At 41.6% G+C, this 24952-nt stretch overlaps 1 protein-coding gene across 7 annotated transcripts in view; it reads right to left on the reverse strand.

Annotated features, from left to right (window-relative positions):
- FOXP1 (forkhead box P1) overlaps window positions 1-24952 on the reverse strand; it is a 465483-nt gene that overhangs the window by 304664 nt on the left and 135867 nt on the right. For 6 of the 7 annotated variants that reach the window (XM_042929976.1, XM_042929970.1, XM_042929971.1 and 3 more), the window contains one exon: window positions 22828-22888. The gene's annotated coding sequence lies outside the window, so the exon portion shown is untranslated. Of the gene's footprint in view, window positions 1-1645; window positions 1706-22827; window positions 22889-24952 lie in introns of all 7 variants that reach the window. The other variant, XM_042929972.1, reaches the window with a different exon arrangement.

A 24952-nucleotide genomic window follows, 5' to 3' on the forward strand; every position in this document is an offset into this window, starting at 1 on the left:
GAGTTCCTGGGAGGCTGATATTTCCCTATTAGCTTCTATATCTTCTCTACCACGCCATGAACTCCCCAAGATCTGCAGAAATATTTATCTTGGTGATTCCGCAAAAACCCGGAATAGAGAAGTTTGAGGCTCATCAAATTCAAATGTTCTCTGAACAGGAAACAGAGGAAAGCGGCAGGGAAAGCTGAGTCTCCAGGATCCCCCAAGAAGCATGTGACCCAAGGCTAACAGGAGAACAAATGCTGGAGGGGCTGGACAGGCAGGGAGACCCTTCTGGCTGCCCTTGGAGCCGAGAAGCTGCAAGGATGGAGTTGCCAGAGCTATTCACCACAAGGAAAAGTGTCCCAGTAGGCACAGGGTCAGCACATAATAAAGTGGATGGGACACAGGTAAAGACAGGGTCTTTGAAAAAATTTTTTTAATGTTTATTACTTATTTTTCACAGACAGAAAGATAGAGCATGAGTCGGGGAGAGTTAGAGAGAGACAGGGAGACAGAGAATTAGAAGCAGACTGCAGACTCTGAGCTGTCAGCACAGAACCCGATGCAGGACTCGAACTCACTGACCGCGAGATCGTGACCTGAGCCAAAGTTGGACGCTCAACTGACTGAGCCACCCAGGTGCCCCAAAATAGAATCTTTTAGGGCTTGGCTCAGGTCCAGCCAGGCCTAGACCTGATTCAGTTACATAATCACATAGTGTCTCTTTTTGCTTAGGTCCATCTGGCCTGAGTCTCAGTGGCCTGCAACTAAAAAAAAAAAAAAAAAAAAAAAAAAAAGAAGATTCTAGAAGATACATAGATAATTCAAGTGGATAAAATAAATTAGCATTACACAAGAGACAAGCCCTACAGAGTCAGGAGTCTGGAGTGAGGATGTGATTGATGAGGGCTCAATCAACTGTTCCTTATCACCGGGTTTTGAGATCAATCAGCAATCTCACCTGATCTTCCCACTTACTAAAAGCAAGGATTTAAAAGAAGAGATCATCAAAATCCAGTATCTGATCTTTTCCAGCAGGGCTTGCCGCCCTTTAGGTAGTCACACCTTCACTCTTGGGCATTCCAGAACCGCTGTGTTCAAAGAGGCACCAACCTCATATATACACAAGCCAACAGCACAAATGGGGTCCACAGGGAAAAGACATTCCATACTCCTAACCACCAATTTTCCCTTCCAAAGGCAACCATTGTTACCCGCGTCTTGTCTCTATCCAAAAATATTCTACATATAAACAATCACGTGTGCTTTATATGTATACTTCTTTGGTCCCCTTCAACTGAGACAGTAGAACGACTCACTTGGTCACTTAAGCCATCTTGGAGACACATGCCCATCAGCACCTCTGGGTCTACCGTCTTTTTTAATTGCTACAGAGCAGTGTCCGTGTGTGTGTTGCACCCCCACCCTAGGGATGAACCGGAATTTAACCATTCGCTCCGGACACACATTTAGGGTGACTTCACTGCTTTTGTTCCCACAACCACTGCTACAAGTTAGATCCCTGTACACTGGCCTTTCTTTCCACCTGGGTGGACATAAATCCCGAGAAACAACAGTTGATTTTTTCCTGCTGCCTTTGGGAACTAAAGAGTCAACAACCTTGCCAGTTGGGAAAATAAATCCCCACGACCTTCGTACATACCCGATACTTGGGCTTCCCTTTTACTGGCATCTTTCTGATAGGATCAGACGACTAGGTGCCCTTGATGGAAAGAACAAAAAACAAAGGGAGGCACAATTCTGGAACATCAGCTGCTATCCACTATAGCAGAACTCAACCTGGCAAAATATGACCCCCCAACACCTTTCATAAAATTAATAACATTTTATAGTCCCATTAGAAACTCCTATGTGCCTACATCAGAGGGTACACATGAGGCTGTTGGGTGCGTCCCACATCCTGGGAGTTACAAGTGGTATGGTAATCACACGCCCGTGTCCCTGCACATTGGAGGGGTTCCCCGTTCTCTCATGTTTATCCTCTCTTCATGTTTTTCCTGAACCTTCCCACCTTTAATGCATCCTGGAGCAGTCCTTCAGCCTGCTTCCCACCAGTCTTCTTACTCTTTCATTTTAAATAATGTAATAACGTTGACATTTTCATTTAGAGTTAGACCTTGCTAATTTGCACAAATGATGGGCAGACACAGCACAAATTAAAAGGCCTCAAAAATCAGCAAACACAAAAGAGCCAAGGATTAAAAAGAAATCAAACTGCTGCATTACGACACACACATTTGTTCTTACAAGCAAATTCTGCAGGCTTGCGAGCAAGTATGGACACTATGCTGCTTTCGAATATTCACTCTTTTCTAAGCTACAGGGTTACTTCCTTTCCAGGGCCTCCAGTAAGGATGCTTTCTGAACAAAGTATCACGGCGCATGGTAAGACTAAGTCTTTCTGAGTAACTATGAGGTATGTAAGGCCGTCTATGCACTCAGTGTTGCTGCTGTAAGAATTTCTGGGCATTACAGTGAAGAAAAATGCATTGTCTTAGTGCACGGGGGCTGCCGTAACAGAACGCCGCAGGCTGGGTGGCTTACCAAGAGAAATTTATTTCTCACGGTTCTGGAGGCTGAGAAGTCCAAGATCAAGGAGCCAGTAGAGGAGGTGTCTGGTGAGGATCCACCTTCTGGCTCAGACATGTCCTCACATAGCAGAAGCAGGTGAGGAATTTGTCTGGCGTCTCTTATAAAGGACACTAGTCACATTCGAGAGGGCACCGCCCTCAGGACCCAGCCCCCTCCCAAAAGGCCCCACCTCCAAATACCATGACACTGGCTGTTAGGATTCAACCTATGGATTTGGGGTGAACCCAAAACTTGTCTATAGCATATAGAAAATGGTTGCATCCTGAAAACCCCCACAATGTGTCCAACCCAATCTCATCATCTTCATATTCCACTCTTGGGCTTTCCTAACATTCCAAGCCAAGGGTAGCTCCCTAAGAGATGTTCACATCAGCAACTGAGGTGCCATCTTGCACAACGCCCTCTCTCTCGCATCGTTTCCTCAGTCCACCAGTGACAACTGCCTAGTTCGCACTCCTAAATCTCTCTTAAAGTAGTTCTTCCCTTGCTCTCTGCCATCGACATCAGAGTCCCAATTACAGTCTTCTCCAGCTTGGTCTTCCAGAAGGGCTGGCCACATTCACCTATCCCATGGCTTCCTCTATCCCCTCTTCACTTCTGGTCTCTACACAGCCACCTTCACTCACCTTGTAGACTCTGCACTAACTAGGGCACCTACATGGCATGCACGTGCCCTCCCTAGCCTACGTCTAGTCCCTTCTTTTCATCTTGACTTAAATGTACCTCTTCACCGGCACCTCCCCTGACAATCCAAATGTCTGAAGCGGCCACTCACCTCCTCAGCCATTCCGTTATGCACGAGTTTAGCCTAATTGCCAACCAAATTACATCTGACACTGTGGTCCTATTGATTTGTTTATTGCCTCCCTCTATAAGGTCAGAAAAGCGAGAATTTATCCTGTATCATACAGCGCTCTATTCTCAGTGCCTTGAATTGCATGGATTGCCTTCCAAGCTGTCTGCCAGGTACTCTTCCCATTCTTGTTCTCTCTGTGCCAGGTACTCTTCCCATTCTTGTATGCGTGAGCCCATCAAGAGGTGAAGTGTATTTCTCCTCCCCTTGAGCGTGGGCTGGCCAGGTGACATGCTCTGACAAATGCAAAGCAGGGAGGACGTGCTGGGCCAGTGCCAAGCCTCCCCTTAGGAACCTTGAAATGTCCTCTTACACCCTACCATGATGTAAAGGCCAAGGGGAAAACTGGGTCATGGCCCCTGTTAAGCCCTCCCCAAAGAAAAGGATCCCACACCAATGATTATTGTTTTCAGCAGCTAAATTTCAGGGCAGTTTGTGAAACAGCAGTAAATAAGTGATGCCTAAAAGATAATTGTTTGTGGAGAATCAGCAACCGCACCGCACCCCCCCACCAGTGTTTCTGCATCTACTCCCCACTGCCCCCAGGCATTCTTAACACTTCACGGAGTGATCTTCCCCAAATGCAAATCCCATCCTGTCCTCCCTCCCCCACCCCCACCCCATCCCTCACTACAAAAACTAACAGAAGCAACGGTTTGGGAAGCACATATCCAAATCCATGTACATTCTACCCACAACCCGCATCCTTGGCCTCCTACTCACCCTGGCACCCTCTCCATGTGCCCATTCTTTGAACACATCATAATCCGTCCCCGCACAGGGGACATACTGTTCCTCCTCTCTGGTTCCCACATTTCCCCTCCACCCTTCTCTCTTTCTCCAGATCTCATTTTAATCATCACTTCGGCAGACTTTCCCTGACACCTACGACTGGGGCAAATCCCCCAACTGTAGGCTCTAGAAGGTACCATGCACCTCCCTTCCTTAGACCTCATCAGGTCAGCCTTTCTCAGCCCCCACTGGTCTGTGAGCTGCACAGAGGCACTATGATGTCTTTTTTCATTCACTGCTACCAACTCAGCAAAGAATACTGCATCTGGAACTCAGGGAGAGCTCACGTGTTTGTTGGGAGAGGGAATACATGAATAGCCGTGTTCACTTGGACTGTCTCCTTCAAATCCGGGCCCCACCATGCACTCAGGATGTGACCCTGGACACGCCGGATGAACGGCTGGTGTTCTCTCTGTGCCTGTCTTCCTTCACCTGGGAACACAGCAACACTCACCTAACAACAAGGTTGTTCTCAAGTTTAAGGGAAATTCTATGTAACAGTGCATCCCAGTGCCTGATACACAGCAAACGTTCAATAATTAACTATTATTAGCATCCTTTCCTATTATTCCTTTTTCTCACTGTAAGGAAAGTCTGAAATTGTGAGGTAATAGGTTTTCTCATTGTTCTACCCTCTTTTTCCCCTCCTTCTATGAGCACAGAAACCCTGTACGTTATGCTAAGTAAAGATGGCCCATGGCACCTCCTCACCAACCTGGCCTCCCAAAGAAAATACCTACGGTGCCTCCATCACAGTCCTTAGAAGAGCGGATCTCAGAAAGCAATGGGATTATGCAATTTCCCAAAAAACAGAATGACAGATACCCAGGCCTCTCTTCCTAATAAGCTTCTTGTAGACATTTAATGAGGACTTTGTTATCCTCAATAGATATGTGAATTGCTACCATTTTTCTAGAAAAAAGTTTGGAAGTATACACAAAATTTTCAATGAATATCTACAGCTAGCTAGCCAGCTGCCTATTTGTTTAAGTTTTAAACACATACACCTTTTCACCTAGCAACTCCCATTCTGATCATCTGCCCTAAGTCAGGACTTCTCAACCCTGACAGTTTTGCCTTGCAGGGGACACGTGACACTGCCTGGGGATGTTGTTTTCTTGTACTAGGCGTGATATGGGGTAGGATGTGGTAGTGGCATCTACTGGGCAGAAGCTGGGGACATTGCTGAACAACGCACAGCACGGACCTCCACAACGAAAACTGATCCAGTCAAAAATGTCCATCACGCTCCAGTTGAGAAACCCCATCTTAGAAAATAATCACACAGCCTTGTAAAGTTGAAAAAACAAGCTTGTTCACCAGCCCTATCGTGTATATCTTTGTATATCCACAAAGCGGGGCTGATCGAATAAATTCTGATATATCCACACACAACTAGAAGGTAGTAAGAGTGTTGCCACTTATTAATCATGACAGAAAGATACTGGCGACATATTTCTAATTTTGAAAAATACGTCCCAAATTTTAAAAATTATTAAAAACTATAGTGTGATACTCTTAAAACTGTAAGGGATCTAGACCCAACTGCAGAATAAATATATAATGTGAGGGGCACCTGACTGGCTCAGTCGGTGGAGCACGCGACTCTTGATCTCAGGGGTTTAAATTCGGGTGCCATATTAGGTATAGAGACGACTTAAAAATAAACTCTTCGGGGCGCCTGGGTGGCTCAGTTGGTTAAGTGGCCGACTTCGGCTCAGGTCATGATCTCACGGTCCGTGAGTTCGAGCCCCGCGTCGGGCTCTGTGCTGACAGCTCAGAGCCTGGAGCCTGCTTCCAATTCTGTGTCTCCCTCTCTCTCTGCCCCTCCCCCATTCATGCTCTGTCTCTCTCTGTCTCAAAAATAAATAAACATTAAAAAAAAAATTTAAAAAAAAATAATAAACTCTTCAAGAAAGAAATATAATGTAAGCTACAGATGTAATGGCATTTAATAGTATATTTCATTAAATCCCATATATCTAAAGTATTATCCTTTGGGGGCACCTGGTGGCTCAAGTGGTTAAGCATCCCCATTTCAGCTCAGGTCATGATCTCACCGTTTGTGGGTTCAAGCCCCGTGTCGGGCTCTGGGCTGACAGCTCAGAGCCTGGAGCCTGCTTCGGATTCTGGGACTCCCTCTCCCTCTCTGCCCCTGCCCTGCTTGTGCACTCCCTCCCTCCCTCCCTCTCTCTCTCTCTCTCTCAAAAATAATAATCTTTAAGGTATTGTTATTATTTCAACCTGTAGTCAGTATCTAACTTAATATGTATTTTATAGTCCCATTTTTCCAAAAATCTGGTGGGGATTTGACACAGCACAAGCTGATTCAGACTAGCCACATTTTAACTGCTCAAGAGCTGCTTGGCAACTGGTTACCATATTGGACAACCCAGGTCAACGCAGTAACAGATGGGCAGAGAGAATGATATTTAGAAGGACTGTCTCCAACATGGTCCAAGTTGTGATCCTGGGGGATGACCTTGCAATAATGTTTACTTTCTTACTTATGTTTTCCTGTTTATTTTTACAATGAGAAATATCATGTATAAGAAAAAAATCAAGCTATGCATTTAAAGAAAGAAAGAAAATTGCTCGTTGGCCTTCATAAACATAAGTGAAAGTAATCCTCATGATCATTTCTCACATCGTTGTTGGAAATGATAGATTCTGGAGATTTCAGAGAAAGGGCTTGCCACCGCCTCCCAAGCACGCACCTGAACGTCTACAAGCACACAAATGCAATCCTTTGCACAACAGTGGAGTTGTGGTCACTTCTGACAAGTGTACCCCAAATAGCCAACCCATGCTCCCTTAAAACACATCTGAGGAGTGCCTTCACCTTCTCCCAGATAGCCAGGAATTCCTGCTTCCTGCCCTGGGGACCTCCTTGCTTCCCTCCCTCCATTTCTGTCTCTGTCTCTCTCTTTGGCCTTGGACACAGTGAATACTGAGTGAATACTCAATGAAATTTCTACCCACACTCCTCAACGTGAAGTGCTGGGGACACCAGCCTAATGCTCTATTAACACAGTCTCCATGGGTAACTTCCATAATAAGATTACGTTAGAGCCAACGAATCTCGTACAACGAATCTCGAAAAGCCCTGGAAAACCTTTTCACGATATCACACAGTTTAGGTGCGAGTCCCAGATCTCTCTCTCTGAACTCAGAAAACATCTGGGTGTCAATGGCCTGGCCTAAATTTGAGCACTTAGATCTAAGCTCTGGTGTGGCGCAGAGGCTGATTCAAATTCATAAAAATGAGCCAGTGGGATCCTGCTGGATGGCCCCACCCGTCACCTGGTGATGGCAGGTGGGAGGTGAGAAGGAGAAAATGATACAGAAATACACGTTATCTTGAAAAACCTCAGGTATCAGGATGCCTATTTCATTTCTATTTCCTCTAAATAGACTCTCCCCAATAAAAACAGCCATTTGAAACCATTTTCATTAACTTTAAAGTAAATTAACAGTAAAATATATTAACGTCCGTGAGAACTTACTACATCCCATGCACAGTGCTAATAATAAAAATAGACATTATTGAGCCAACATCACTGAGCCCTTCTTGGATATGAAGCATTGCTCTAAGCACTTTTTACTTGGAATAGCTCAGTTAATCTTCCAACTACTTCCAAGTCCCTACTTTTTTAGATAAGGGAAAAAAGGCTTAGAGAAGCCGGTTGCTTCCACGAGATCACAAAGCCAAAAAGTAGCAGGGGCTGGATGTGAAAAGCAGACCTCTAAGCCTGAACTCTTAACCAAACTGTTCTCTACATAATTCTCACAGCACCTCTGGGAGACAGGTCCCTTCCTTCTGCCCATGTCTCAGCTGGGTACAACTGACTGACACGTCGGGACCTGCCAAGAACGGTCACATCCAAACTCAGACGAGGCCCCCCCACCAATCCCCATCTCTGAGTGGGGCACCGGGTCCCCAACCCCAAGCTACCCCTTCATCACTCCAGCACTGAGAATGTTCATCTCAATTACAAATCAGTTGTGTTTTGAAACAGCGGTGACAGGAACCAGGCGAGTACAAAGACAGGAGGGCGCTTGCTGAGTGATTCCCAGGAGTGGGAAAGCCTGAACTCTGCCCCTCCTCTGCTTGTGCACACACGTGTGCGTGCTCTCTCTCTCTCTCTCTCAAAATAAATAAGTAAACATGGAAAATTTTTAAAATAAAAAAATGCAAAAAGCCTAAAGAAGCAAAATTTCTGGACTTCACTTCTAATCAAAGAATTGAACAAAAAATTGAGATACACTTTTTTTTTTCTCCTATGAGTCGTTATAACAAAAAATGTTGATGCTCATTGTTGGCAAAGTTATAGTGAAATAAACACTCTCAATCAGTGTTAACAGGAGTGTGAATTGGGCCAGTCTTCCCCCATTCAGTGCTGAGTTCGGAATCCCCGAGAGCACTGAGAAAGCAAGAGGAAGCACACTCTCCTTTTCTACATTTTCCTTTTTGATTCCCTCTTTCAGGTGTTGATGAGAATCAGCTGGTTGAGCTTACAGATTAAACAGAAGCAATGCCCAAGGAGGTGGGTGCACCTGGCAGCACCCCCACTTATCAGCCTTTGGCAATACCCCTACTGGCCAGTCGCCAATGGGAGGGGCTCCCGTGAGGTCCACAGCTCTGTCCCCAGGGTCTTACGGCTCAATTGTACACCACTGTGCTTCTCTACAGGCTGCTGGAACCACAGGGCTGGAGGAGACTAGCTCAGTGGGTTAATTAATAAAGGGATTAAAAGAGAAATGGAGAGAAGCTTCTTGGGCCGGAGAGCACCAGCCACGTAACGGCATCCCTTCCCCAAGTGTGACAGGGACACTCCAGAAGGGACCTGACTGGCCACAGTTTCTTTATTTGAGCCGCTGCTGCTAAGGGAGAAACAGCACTAGCGGTAAGAGAAACAACCTATGACTCTTAACGGGCTAAGTGCTTTATGTAGAACTATCTGTCTGTCCTCATCATCAAGCAAAAAGGGAAACTTAACCACATGTAAAGAGCCTTTCTTTTTTGTTTACCAGTATATCCCTGGTGCCTAGAAGAGTGCTTGACAAAAGTAAGCATTCACTAATTATTTGGTGAATAAAGGAATACACTGAAAGCATCCAAGTTTTTGGAAAGCTTGTGAGCCCCAGATCTCTCGATGTGGCTTCAGCAAAGTCTGAGTGCCAGTGGCCTGGCCTTTTCCAATTTTAACACTTAGATTTTTTTTTTTTTTTGAATGTTTTGTTTATTTTTGAGAGAGAGAGGGCAAGTGAGCAGGGGAGGGATAGAGAGAGGGAGTCACAGAATCTGAAGCAGTCTCCAGGCTCCGAGCTGTCAGCACAGAGCCCGATGCAGGGCTTGAACTCATGAAACATGAGATCATGACCTGAGATGAAGTTGGACACTTAACCAACTGAGCCACCCAGGCACCCCAAATTTTAACACTTAGAGCAAAGCTGCAATATAGTGCTCTGTGAATTCCCTCTGGAAATCCTACCATAAGGGCTACTGATCAAGGACCATCTTCTTGACAGGATTCCTTCCCTGTGCTCTCAGCATCCTGGTTTCCTCATTCACACTCCCTCAAACCCTGGCTGCTCCAAAAATTATGAACAATTAGAAAAAACACAGGGGCGCCTGGGTGGCTTAGTCAGTTGAGCATTCAACTCTTGATTTTGGTTCAGGTCATCATCTCACAACTCCTGAGATCGAGCCCTACATCAGACTCTGTGATGACAGCATAGACCCTGCTTGGAATTCTCGCTCTCCCTCACTCTGCTCCTCCTCTGCTTGTGCACACACATGTGCACTCTCTCTCTCTCAAAATAAATAAGTAAACATGGAAAAATTTTAAAATAAAAAAATGTAAAAAGCCTAAAGAAACAAAATTTCTGGACTTCATTTCTAATCAAAGAATTGAACAAAAAATTGAGATACACTTTTTTTTTCTCCTATGAGTCAAGTTATAACAAAAAATGTTGATACTCATTGTTGGCAAAGTTATAGTGAAATAAACACTCTCAATCAATGTTAACAGGAGTGTAAATTGGGGTATTTTGAAAAATAATGTGACAAGATGTATGGACAACCTGTAAGAATTCCATAAATTCTTTTCTAGCGATTTCCACCTCTAGAATAGATCTAAAGAAATAAAACTTGAGAAACGCTTATGCACAGATATGTCCACTGCAATATATGACCAAAAAAAACTGGAAACAACCTCCACAGCCAATAATGAAGAAAAGTTAATTAAATTTTATTACACGTAAAAGGATGACACAGCTTACAATCATTTAAAATGTCTTTAACAATACTTCATGACATGGGAAAACGCTCACCATGTAATATTAGATTTTAAAAAGAGACAGACAATTCCATATACTGTATGATGGCGATTTTATTAAATATGTATATATTCAATGAAAAAAGAATGGCAGAAAATTTATGTTATTCTCCGGGTCAGGATTCTAGATTATTTTTACTTTGATATTTGATCGACATATCTGTAATTGCAAATTCCCTCTAATGAGTTGGTTTTACATTTGTAATCGGAAAAGAAAATAAAGTTCATAAGAATTTCCTACTCTATTTCTATTGCTAATAACATAATGAGAACTTAGCTAGTGAAGCTCCCAGTGACAAATCTATATTGGTCTTCATGTATTTTTATCCCACATTCGGAAATAAAGAGAGGATGTCAACCCCATTCCATAACTAGGGGGAGGATGAGATCTTGGAGTGTAAGTAGCTTCAATCAAAGAGACAATATATATCTCAAAAAACATGAGGAAAACACAATTATCCTTCCCCATACCTCAGCCCTTGGCAAAACAAATGCCACATGGAAGGTGTTCCTTTGTATGAATCAGTCAGATAAGGGCAGTGGACACTGAAATTCTCATACACACAAGACTCAACAATTTTTAAAAGGCACAGTAGTCAACTGGCAGGAACATTCTACTTTTATATACATCTTCATCAAATGGCCTTGGTGAAAAAGCCAATCAGCTTTCAAAGCCAGGAGACAGAGAGGGAGAGACAGGAGTGGGTAAGAGCAGGAGAAAGAAGAAGGAGAAGCATTGGGAATTCTAGAAGCTGGAAGAGAAGGGAAGGAGGAAATGGAGGTGGGAAGGAGAGCAAAAAGTGGGCATTTTCTGAGATGAACGTTGTAATTTTTGTTTTCGTTGGTTTGAGATGAATGTGTTCAGGTGATGTTTCTCAGAGATAATACGGTGAAACGCTTGTAAATGGTGTAATTTCCCTCAACATTGCTGGAAAAAACAGAGTGAGCACTGTAAATGAAATCCAAGATAAGAGCCATATATATATATATATATATATATATATATATATAAACAATACATGTTTGTTTTTGTCAGGTCTGTTTTTTTAATAGTCAACTTTTTAAGAGTCGTATTTTAGTATTTCCACTTGTTTTTGGTATTATATCATAAAAGGAAGGAAAAGGTGTAGGAGAAGAGCCGGGGATTCCCAACCCAGAGGGCTACAATTATGCAGTGGCCTGGGGATGTCATTTTCCTTTCCTGGATGTTGGTTTCATCTTCAGTAAATTACAAGAAAGAGACCAGAGAAGTCCCACATTCCTTGGCCCTCTCTGAAGTTATAAGACTACTTCACTGAATGGCTGTTTGGGGATTTTAAAATTAGATGGGGTCATGGTCACAAAGGAGAGGGGCACGCAGCTCAATTTTAAAAACACAGTGAACCTCACCAGAACTCAAATGTTTATTGCCTAAACCATTAATGACGATACTGCTGAGGTACGGCGAACAAGGGAAGAGAACTTAAATTTTATACTCTAAAAGCGGTAAGTACATTTCAATTTTTCTGGGTAAGCGGACGGAAACCCAACCAAAGCAAATTTTGGAGACGCAAATGCAAACAGAAGTCAATGGCTTGCTCTGGGGAAAGAGAAGGAGCAATTGTTTGGGATAATAAAACAAAGAGAGGATGAACAGCTGACCCTTCAAAGAACACAAAGTGCCCAGCTCACAGGCTAAAAATCAAGTTGGGAAAGTGGGAAAATACCAAGAAACAATTCAGATCAGAAGAAAAGATGCCTAGCAGCTTAAAGTCTAGAAATTGTGAAATCAAAATTAATGTAAATGGTACCACGATTTTCTAATCGTGGAAAATGCATACAGTCCACCCCAAGGGGTGATTATGTGTGCTTCAGATTAGTTTTAATTTATTCAAAAGTAGAGGGAGAAACTGGATGATAATCTAAAATCTCAACATCATTTATAAAACTAATTCAAGAGACTGAGCTAACTTGAGATGCTCAAAATAGACATCCTGGACATCATGACTAATTGGAAAAAATCGGAAGCCCCACCATTGCAGGAATAGACAACCCAAAAACAGAAGTCACCAAAGAATCCTAAAAATAGTACTTAGATATAACATATAATAACTTGAAAAAAACTTGGAGATTGTAGGGTTAAAAACAGGAAAAGGAATAGTCCGTGCAGTATGACCACATATAAACAATCTACATACACAAAATACTGGCAGGATACTGACAAAATGGTGAACTGTTTTTGGTGAGGTCACCAGTAAAACTGTTCTTCTGACATTTTTTTCCTCTACTTTCATGCTTTTCTAATTTCTTTTAATGCCATCTTATAATGAAAAAAAAAAGTACATTTATTATCTTCCACAAATAGCTAACATTCTTACCTCACCCACAACTATTAGTACCTGAAGACAGACAAAGAATATTTTTAAAATTATTTTACCTATAATTTTCTAGATGCTTGATGATTTGGGACCAGCCTAGAAATTTCAAAAGCGTTAACTGTGTTTCAGATTTTTTGAATAAGCCAGAATCTTTGATGCTCTTAGTTAAGTTGAAAGGCAGATGACCCCTTCAAAGACTGTATCTTCAAAGACTACCATAAGGTAAAGGTCACAGACTGACATGTGGCTCAAGCACAAACTAGCACTCTACTAATCTAGAGACCATGTTAACCACACCAAGCTGCAGTGTACCTTTAGATGGTTAATACATCCCCCTTTCCCTCTGCCTTTTCTTTAAACGTAGTATCATCTCGACCATTGGAAAGAATAAATTGAAAGGGGCAAAATGTACAAATTCCTCGGTGTAGCAGTGAATTTTGCTCTGATCACTTTCCAAGGGCTGTACCGTGACTCGAACATCACGGAGTTAGGCCCCTGTCCGGGTGGGGCGGCGAGGGGTGGAGGTGCCGGATGACCTTAACAAGTAAGAGTGCTGAACAGGCACTATTCCGGGAAACTTCATTCAAAATGCCTACCATAAGCACACTGGTAGTTACATGAAGCCGGTATATATTAGGGGAATGAGACTCAAAATATTTTTGACTGTGGTTAAGGTTATCGATGACTTCCATGTTGACAAACACAATGGCCAGTTCTTTCTCATCATCTCTTATTACATCTCAGCAACCTCTGAGGCAGCTGACAATGCTCTCCTCCTTTAAACAATGTCCTCCATAGGCTCCTGGCTCACCCAAATCCCCAAAATCTTCCGCCAGCTTTGACTCTTCCTTCTTTGTATCCTGTCATCAAGCTTCCTAATGGTGCTGGCGACAGAACCCTCATCTTGGAGCCCTACTCTCCTTTATTTGTACCACTGTTCCCTTGGTGAGCTCACCCGGGTTCATGCCTTTACATATTACTTACATGTTACAAATCCTCAGTTTATAGCCTCAGCTAGGACACTTCGAGACCCACATATACAAATGCCCACTTGACATCTCAATCTGAGTGAATAACAAACAGCTCAAACCTCACGCGTCTACAGCTGTGCTCCCGGTTTCTCTCATCCACCCTTGACAAAGATTCTTGGCTTGACCAAACTTCCGTCAGGCTCCTGAATCCATGTGGGCACCTTCCTATAAAATCCAGTTTGAGCAAGAACCCTGCTAAGTGAATTGAACCACAACCCCCTCTACTACCACCTTCAGGATCTGATCACCGCTGACATATGACTGGATTCCTCATCTTCCATCATCTCCCAGGTAATGTCTGATCCCCCTGGGCTGTGAGATCTGTTTAGCTTAGACCCTCTGCTTACCCATGATGTTTACTCTTGGAAGTTTTCCATCCACTGACACCCACCCTGCTATAACTTCCTACTTGCCAGGGCTGTATTTAGAGTTGAGCCCAATCTCTCCCGTATAAAACCTCACCGGAATGTTCCCTATACCTAGTGTGATGGTCCTGAATAAAGTGTACCTTACCAGCTTTAACAAGGGAGATTAAATATTTCTTTTCCTTTATACCCTAAACCTGCTCCCCTACAGGGTTCCCTATTTCAGATCATGGCAGCCCCCTCCTTACAGAAATTGCTTGGGTCCCAAACCTCAATCTTCTGCTCTTTCCGTTCTACCCACAAGCAATCCATGACAGGATACTACCCCATCGTCCAGGACAAAGATCTTCGAGTCATCCTCGATGCAACGTGTTCAAATTCCACATCTATTCCACTAGGAAAGCCTTTGGCTCTACCTTCAAATAAAGCAAATTTAAGTACTTCTCACCACCTCTAGTGCAGTCCTCACCCTGGCCATCACCCTATCTCACTGGGATGATTACAATGGCCTCTTAACAAGTCCCCCTCCCTATCATCTATCATCTTGCCTACTCCACCCACAGGCGACTTTCAAAACAGCTTCCAGAGTGATCCACTTAAAGCATGAGTCAGATCTTAACCCACCTCAAAGCCCATCGATGGTTCCCTATTTTAGTAAAAGTCTAAGAGTCCAATGAGTCTTCACGCCCTATTCAGCCTGGCCCTTTACTTCTTCTCCCCCCACCCTCCAAAGTTTGTGTATGTATGTATGTATGTATATATGGATGCATTTACTTATTTTTAGTGATCTCTACACCTAACATGGGGCTCAAACTCAGGACCCTGAGATCAAGAGCCACCTGCTCTTCCAACTGTGCCAGCCAGGCACCCCCTACCTTGTTACTACTTGACCTTGTCTCCCCTCCCCACCCCCCCACCCCCCCCCATGACTTGACTTCAGCCACAGTGGCCAACTTGCTCTCTTTAGAACAAGCTACCTCTTCACTCAAAATGCCTGTGCTTCACAGAGACCCACTCTGGTTATTTACAGCTGGAACCCCTTGCTCTAGCAAGCCCATCTCCCTTATCCTCCTCTATTTTCTCCCCAGCACCTATCCCCGTGTATTATATTTAATAATTCCCCATCCACCTGAGCAAAGCTGACCATTAGAAATATAATGTCTGCCATTTATGTATCTGTGACTACACTGCAACAGATGAAATTAAGTTGAATAATTTATATTATTTGTCCTAACATAACCAAAATATGATCATTTCAATGTGTCATCAAAAAAGAGTAATTGTTCAAATATTTTTTTCCCTACAAAGTCTTTGAAGTACTTTGTCGAACTCACATTTACAGCCCATAGAAGTTTGGGCTAATTGTATTGCAAACATGTGGCTGGTGGCTTCCACACTGGACAGTGTAGGCTTACTCTATTTTATTCTACTCTACTGTATGCTTATTCCAGGTTTTAAAAATTCTTGGGCACAATCCACTAAACTGATTTCCTAACCCACAAATGGGTCCCAATGCTCACTCGACCAATCACTGCTCTAAATAAACTTCAGAGTACGTAATCTGTAATGAAAGAATTTTAGGGCACATTCTCTGACCTCCAGGGTCTGCTCAGGACCCTCTGAAAGGGAAAAAGATTTCCAGAAAAAGAGGCCTGGAGGGATAGGGTGAGGAATTGAAGTACCATGCCAATCCACAGACTGAAATCATCACCGTCCATCCAATGACGCAAGACTGTTTTCTTAAAAGGTAATTTTAAATAACTCACTGCACTGTCAGCTAATTAACAAAATATCTAATGACTTATAATTATATAGTACATACGCGCTAATATACAATATTCAAGGGGATATCTGCATGATTTTCACACTTCTCAAAGAGTATGTTTGAAAAGAACAGAAAGATTTCAAGTTTTTCATTTTCCCCCCTCCCCACCCCCCACGCAAAGGCTATGGAAATACAACGGTTCAGATCGAGGACAGAGAAGTACAAGGTTAAACGACTGATCTTCATTTTTCAATTGTGAACTACCACTCACGAGGAGTCTTTTAAAAATACACCATAAACTTCAAATCTGAACTCAGCCCTGGACAGAATTCCAACTTGCAAAATCAACTCAAACTAAGGATTCTACCATCAATAGAACATTTGCCCCTTTAAGGTTCTGGATATTACTACATACGAGGGGGTAGTACTAATACAGTCAAGGTTAACACAGATCTGCTCCCTTAAACAGGGTTTAGTTTTTGTACAGTTAAGCTTCAAATTTCTTCCTGAGGCTTTTGAATTACCAAAGAAAGGCAATATTCCCTCTATCTCTGTTAAGCTGTTAGGTTGTCACCTAAACTGAGAATCTCTTCCTAAGATGCTCAAGGTGAGCAGCTGCGATATTGGTGCCCTTGGCAGATGGAAGAACAAAAACATCATTTTAAAAAGATGAATAAGACCATTTGGTAGTTGGTTTTGTATTTTTGATTGTTCACAGTGCAAAAATATGGCTAGGTGATAAATGCTGCAAAGACTGTCTTTACTACTAAATACGCCTTGATGGACATTTCAACAAGTGACTCCCGCTTGAAAACGAACTCTATTGAGCATATTTCTCTGGAAATCAATATTTAAGAAAATTTTTTCTTTGAATCTAACATTCAAGAGAAACAGCTCTTGTTTACAGAGTAACTTAGTTTAGCATTATGGTTAACAATGTTTAAAAACAGCTAACTTAAAATGCAAACATTTAAATTTTGAAGTTTAACTGTTGGGAGGCCAAGTCAGTTCTATGAAAATATAAACAACATGAGAACAGTAGTTTTCCCCCCAATTCCATCCCCTGCGAGAGTATTTCAGGTCATCATTTTGTTGGGTTTAAGAGTCAGACCTCAAACAACTCTAAGGTTGTTAAGAGAGTTACAAATTTAAATGCTTGGGTTGAACTTTGAAAACACTATGCTAAGGGAACAAAGTCACTCCCAAAAGCCACATATTGTATGATTCCATTTATGGGAAATGTCCCAAATAGGTCACCCTATACAGACAGAAAGTAGATTCGTTGTCAGGTGCTGAGCTGCGGGGAGTAACTGCTAATGTTACAGGGTCCCTTTCTGGGGTGCTGAAACTATTCTGAAACTAGATTGTGACGATGGTTGCAAACCCTGGGAATCAACTAAAAACCAATGGATGGTGTTCTTTAAATGGGACAAGTGTATTGCATATGAATTATAATTCAATAAAGCTATTAACAAAATTAACATGCCTGATAACGTTCATAACAACATTGGCATGACAGATACAAGAAAACCAAGTTAACCTAACAAAGCTTCCATATAAGGCTAAAATACATAAATCCCTGATACCTTGGTCTCCCACTTTAGAGACTGCTTTCTCACAGCAACCAATATTTGCCCTTCCTAACACTGCTCATCACCATCGTTCATAATAACTCTCTTCCCCTCTATAATATAAACAATGACAACAGAGACTATGTCTGTTTTTTTTATGTTTATTTATTTATTTTGAGAGGAAGAGAGAGAGAGAGTGCAAGCAGGGGAGGGGCAGAGAGAGGGGACAGAGAGAATCCCAAGTAGGCTCCATGCTGTCAGCACGGAGCCCCATGTGGAGCTTGATCCCACAAACCGTGAGATCACGACCTGAGCCGAAATCAAGAGCCAAACGTTTAACCAAGTCACCTGGCACCCATAAGACCATGTCCTTTTTATGTACTGCTATGATCTTAGCAATCATCAGTAAATATCTACCATCATCATAATCATCAGTAAATATCTACAGTAGGAATTTATGCGTGTATGCAGTATGTACTTTTGTATGAATGAATGAATGAATGAATGGAAGAAAGAAAGAAATCATTGTACTGGGCCAATTCAATCGATCAAGTTGTTGTGTTCGAAATATCCCCTTAAATCTATTCTCCAATTCTCTCATGCTCTGGACACCTTGGTATAAATACTTCCCAGCAGCCAATGGAGCTTCTTATGACCATGTAACCATAATCTTACCAATTAAGGGTCAATAGATGTGATGTGTGCAATTTTTAACTCATTTGCATCAGAGACGATAGCTTGCCTTGGACTTCTCCACTATGCTTTACCCATGTGAATAATAACAAAATCCCAAGGTAGGAGAGCAAAAGAAAGAACCTGTCAGTCAAGCTAGACTGGCCAGAGTCTTACATGAGAAAAAAGTAAACCTCTATTTTATTTAAGCCACTGTATGTTGGGGTCTCCATGTTGTACCAGGCTAGTCTTTACCCTGTCACAACGCAAGCATGGATATGTGAAGAGAAGGGGGGAGCGGGAAGGACTTCAATGTTTAACTGAACAGAATAAACTAGTGATTCAGCTAGCGTGGTCATCTGGTGGCTCAATGAAGACACATCAAGTTGTTATGTCTTCATTAACAAGTTGATGAATTAATAATCACATAATTCAAATGCTGAATTCTATCAGGTGGTCTTTTTGAAAGTGATTTAACTTTGAATTTACTGCCACTAAATATTTACATCAAATAAATACACACTTTCAAAAGACCTAATGGATATATTTTAAGTAGCTGAATAGTCATTTTTACTTTTATTTGCAAACAAGATATAATTTACAATATGCAAGACACAATGTCTATAAGGATGCTTTATACTCCCTGAGCCAACAAAAAAGAGCTCAAACTGGGGGTAGAAATGATTATACTAGCTTTTAGAGGGTTTCTTTTTGACAAATAAGTTGGCTGTAAAAAAGAAATTAAAGGGGTACCTGTGTGGCTCAGTCAGTGAAACACCCAGCTCTTAATTTGGCTCAGGTCATGATCTGATGTGAATGAGTCCCACGTCAGGCTCTGCACTGACAGCAAAGAGCCTGTTTGGGATTCTCTCTCTCCCTCTCTCTCTGCCCCTTCTCCACTCTCTCTCTCTCAAAATAAATAAACTTAAAAAAAAAAGAAATTTAAAAAAAGGTAACCAATACATAAATGTGAAGCTTGAAGATGTCTAAAATCCTTAAAAATAACCAGTTAATTGTAATCTTTATGGTCTTGATGATTATCATCCACTCCTAATGCCACTCAGAACTGCTACAAGAGATGAATTTTACAAACTGGATTTGAATTTTAAGCAAAAATGCATGTAGGTAAAATGCCAACATTGGGGGACAGCAGAGAGAAAATGACATATAAACCTTTATTAAGTCACCAAACTAAGGCTGCCATGATAAAATGACATCAATAGAATTGTGACCTGAGCAAGATGCCTCTTTAGGTCCAATCTTGACATTCTTTTAAAAAAAAAAATTTTTTAATGTTTGTTTATTTTTGATAGAGAGACAGAGCACGAACAGGGGCGGGACCGAGAGAGAGGGAGACACAGAATCAGAAGCAGGCTCCAGACTCCGAGATGTCAGTGCAGAGCCCGACGTAGGGCTCGAACTCACGGACTGCGAACCCATGACCTGAGCCAAAGTCGGACTCTCCAAGGACTGAGCCACCCAGGCGCCCCTCCAGTCTTGAAAATCTACATGACCGTGGGTAACTTACTAATCATCTATGGAACCACCTTCCCAGTTTGTAAAGTGGGGATTATAATGATTGCCACCCACCTTTCAAGAACGCTGGCAACCAAACCCATTTCGTAAAGTGCTCAGATCCACTTGGAAGAAAACTGTCACATCGCTAGCAAGTAAGATAACTGTTACTTATGACTCGTCAGACCTTTGAATCTAAATTTGAAAAATGGCTTCATCTGTTTTTCTGAATATGCCTGGCCACTTTTATGCACATAACTAGTTTTTCCCATAGTGCCAATGTAGACATATTTATTTGCATCTATGCTGACTGTTAATGATTCCCAGATTTCAAATGCGGGCATGGCATTTACTGAGAAGCTCCTGGCATCTGAATCTACCTCTTCTTGATGATTTGGAGATGGTGCTGGTTTCTCGATCATCACTGGATAGCATGATCTTCTCTGTTTAAGATTTATTCCCTGGGGAGAAACACTAGCCATTCCAACCATTTTACAGATCTTTTTTAGATTTTACAGTTTAACAAACTTTTTTTTCTTTATATGTAAGAGATCAAAATATATAAGGATTCATTTTTTAAGGATCTTTGAGCTTGTTAAAAGGTAAAAAATACAGGTGATTTATTATTTAGGTCTATGCACCTTAACTGATGTCTAAAGGAAAATAAAATTTGAAATGAGGATCAAATAAAAGAATTGATATTATAAAAGAAAAACAAATTAAATAACACAATGTTAACTAGGGGTAGGAGATACGAAGTTTATATAAAAAGATATCAATAAGAAAAATGTGGAATGTGAAAAAAAAACTAGAGACATTGAGCAAAAACTCTTACTCTGAGCTTCCTAGCAGTCAAGTTTAAAAGTTTTATGAATTTGTTAATCAGCTTCCACTGTGTCATGACAAGAGCCATCAGAAGGACAAAATTTTTCACTGCTCCTGACATTTGACAATGCATTCCTTATTTGCAGTATATCACATGTCCTTGATATTATACAGAAACAATTTTTTTGTCCCCATGGACTACCTCCCATAGTCAACACTAATGAAAAATTCCTAGAAACTTTTTTTTCTCCCCAAACTTGCCCCTGACTCACGCTATTTTAAACTTTGAACAGTATCACAGAATTGGAAACAAATCGCAATGCACAAATTCAAACGTGCACATTTTCAAGTCATGGGTGTTAGCATAGGCCATCATAAAGACATCAAGTCACAGGGAAAATAATTCATGCTTACATGTGACTCCAGAGAAAACAATGAAAACCCACTTAGGATGCCCGTATTTGAGGCTGTGGGGTAACGCAATTCTCAAGGTGAATATTTCATCTCTTCGACCATATATTCAGCTTTGTTTAATCAGTTTTTAGCTTTGCCAGAAATCTTTGCTAAAGGCACGAGATGAGTTAAAACACCTGGCACAGCTCTGCATGAGGAACATCTTGGACTGAGATTCTGCAGGGCTCAGAGACACCGGGAGACAAACTTGCTGCCTAGCTGAGCAGCTGTGGCAGAGAAGAAATGGCCCAGGAACAGAAAATAATTCGTGGCAAGGAAGGAATGGCCCGCCAACAGAAAATAATGCGTATGGCCCTTGACAGGAAAAGTTTGCAGATCCCTGAAATTAACAAAGCCTTCATGTTTAATATTGGACCACTGAGCGTCAGCAAGGGGAAGAGCTTTGTCAAAAGTCCCGCCCTGACTTGATGAGCCCCAAAACTGCTTGGGATCAACCCTTTCCACGCCGGAGCATATAAAAGGAGGTGTCCTCTGCAAAGGACAATCTGAGGCTTCTCACAAAGATTTAATTTAGACAACAAAGATGGTGAAATGGGGCAAGTTGGATTTCTGACCTCAGATCAAGTGTGCCAGAAGAACGCAACTAGAAAAATAAATCTATACCCGTAAAATACGTTCTAGAACCTCAAAATGCTCAGTAAGATGAAACACAAAAGTAATCTAAGAATCTTCACATTGTAAAGATTCAAAAAGAAGAAAAAAAAAACCCAAAACAGGTTCAACTGAAGAATAAGAAGTCTGTGTCTTACAAATTCATAAACTTAATTTAGTAATATCTGAGTGAAGGCTTTGTGCAACCAGGCCCTCAAGTAACCTGTTTTAAAACAGACACAAATCTACTAAATCGAATGGAGCTATCATTGGCCAAAATTCAAAAATAAAATGAAGATTCTACAAGAGAAACATCGGCCATTAAAACGGCCTGCAAGATTAACTTGTGTGAGATGAGCACCAGAGAGAGACTTTGGGAATCGAGAAAATAATGTAGCATCCAGAACCATTTTAAACAGAGTGCTTTTTTGTTCCCCCTCCCAAAAGTGAGTTTGAGAAAATTTAATTTAGCTTTAATTCATCAAGCTACATTAGTCGCTCTGAAAACTTCTAATTTTAAAATCAAATACTCATTTGATTTTCAAGCAAGGTCAAGAGAACAAGGCAGCCTAGTACTGACATCACAGGGATGTGGCCCACTCCGCTCTGCAGTTCTATCAATGTGCCGTGTTGCTATGGTGCTATGACTATTAATTTCTGAAAGAAGGTGATTATAAAGCCGCCAGATGAACATCAATCGGATGACACCACTTCAGCACAGAACACGGACATGGGCTACTCTCGTTTGGAGCAAGCGAATTTTTATGAATCACCGCTTTTGTGATGTGAATATTCCTGTCAAAGTTTGGGTTCACCAAGTCAACAACAACAACAACAAAATCAGCTTCAACAAAGGGGCAGTTTGATCATATTTGGGAGAAAAATGTCACTCTGTGGACCATTTCTTCAGGGCAATCTTTTCTGTAAACATCTCCCAAATGATGCTATAACATAATACTTACATAAATAAATTCACAGACATTTGGTAACTACATAGATTGGGAAAGAAGTGAGTTAAGATATACCTAGAGGTGGTAAACACAGCCCTAGATAGAATTCCACGAATCACATCGCGTTTACCTTTTTTGGCTTCCGGAAAGCAATCTTCAGGTATAGTCACCTCAAAAGGTCACTTCTTACCCTGAAAACAAAAGAGAACATCAAAACCTGAATGTCAAGAGAAAAGAGCAACCACCTATTTGCCAGGGACAGATGCAAAAGAACTCCGGCACATTTCATGGCAAGTGACTTTCAGAGTTAATCAAAACAAGTCCCAAGACCACTGATCCGGTGCACAGGCCGGTGAGCTCCTCAAGACAACAAAAATAACGTGGGTGGAAAAAGTCAAGGTGAAACATTGCGAATTTTGCATATGAACTTTTTCTCATCTTGTCCTCCATCAATTTATTTTCTTGTGCAATAATACGTGACTCATAGGCTTTTGTTTTTGGAAACCAGACTGCTCCTTGAACGTGTCTGTTTGGTTAGCATCCACGACATCTCTGATTTCATTAAAGCACGGGCTTGTGGGGTTTTTTCCCCCTTAGGAAGAGAATGAGTTCTGAGAGACAAGATGCCTTTATGCCAACCTGGACCTTTCAAAATGAACCAGGATCTGCAAGTTTGGGGGGGGGGGGGGTGGTTAATCGGTTGGTGAAAGCTGTTCACACAGTGTTTTCCACTTAGCCTATATCTACCAGATCTACCAAGTTAAATAAAAATGGTTTGTGTCAGATGAAATAAACAATTGAAATCAAGCTCCCTAAAACACAAAGAAAGCCTGGAACATGTTTTATCCTGCATCTGCATATACTCTCTTATGCAAAACAGTGTGTAATCCTTTAAGAAACATTACAAGCTGCCTCTTTCTGCCCATGTAACTGGGATCAACATATGGCACAAGTGAAAAGAAAAACATTTGTTTATTAATTTAGATCAAGTTACCGACAGGGTACAGGATTCATTCCCCATCAGCTGACCAAATGCTCATGTAATTTTTTTTTTTTTTAAGATGCTAAGACCAGATCACCATTTGCCTAAAATGTTAATATCCTTTTGCTCACTCTTCAGAACAATATGTAATGAAGTGGTTTTAATTTTATACAGAATATATCCCTGCTTATCCCTCTGCTGTCAGCCCTGAATGTGGAAAGGCAAACATTATTGAGAAGAGTTAAATCTTCTTTCACAAGGGCTAAAATATGACAGTGGCACTTTGGTGAGTACTATCTTTGAGGAATTGATCGGAGGCCAATTTATGACATTTCCACAAGCAAGTGTATGCAGATTCTTGCCATAAAGATTGGAAAAAAATGCAGGTTCTGAGTGAAATCATAATTTTCATGTTTACTGTAAGAGGAAATTGGAGGTTTTCACCATAAATGTTCACCATTTGGGTGGGGGAAAACCCTAGCCCTGGGACTTAAAATTACTATTTTGCAACCTGCCCCAAACCTTTTTGTTTTTACACAAAACAATTCAAATTGAAAATGAAAATTTTGAGACACACTGCTGATGTGTGACTCCAGGATTGGTTTCTCCACTGGTGAGAATTGTCACGAGGCATCTGGTGGTGAGAAAACAGGGAGCAATGATGTTGGGGTCCTCAAGGTAATGGGGAGGCTGGCAAAGCAGCCCCCGGCCTCCCAAGCGAAAAGAGCACATTAAATACAAGAAACAGCAGCAATCTTACACCCCAGAAATTTCCATCTCATCACTCAGGCAATCTTAAATGGAAAGTAAGCGAACTGGCAGGTTCTACTCAATTCAAGGCAAGAACAGCCCTTCTCCCTCCTTTTTCCTTGAGATGTTCTCCAAGGCGTGCTCTCTAAACTAATTTTCATGTTAATCTATTGAGTTGCATCTATTTTTGCATGTTTGGCAGTCAGATCTATACAGTATTAGGCTTTGCAATGCAGATGAGATTGCTATCATATAGGCCCGGCAAACAACTGGACCTTATTAAAATTTAATTTAAGAAAAAAAAAACACACTGCAAAAATGCCTACTTTGAATAAAGTTATCTTGAACCCTGTATTCAAACCTGTAGGAGGATTTCAGGTAAGAAATGGGCTATTTCTCCACGCACCTGTCTACACAGTACCGTGTGTCAGTGAACACAGCAAAATTATAAGCTGATTTACCGTCATAGATTTTACAAGTGTAATTTTCCCCTAGGGAAACAAAATTATACAAGTGACCCTCC

This window comes from Panthera leo, chromosome A2 (assembly GCF_018350215.1).
Source record: "Panthera leo isolate Ple1 chromosome A2, P.leo_Ple1_pat1.1, whole genome shotgun sequence".
Taxonomy (NCBI): Eukaryota; Metazoa; Chordata; class Mammalia; order Carnivora; family Felidae; genus Panthera; species Panthera leo.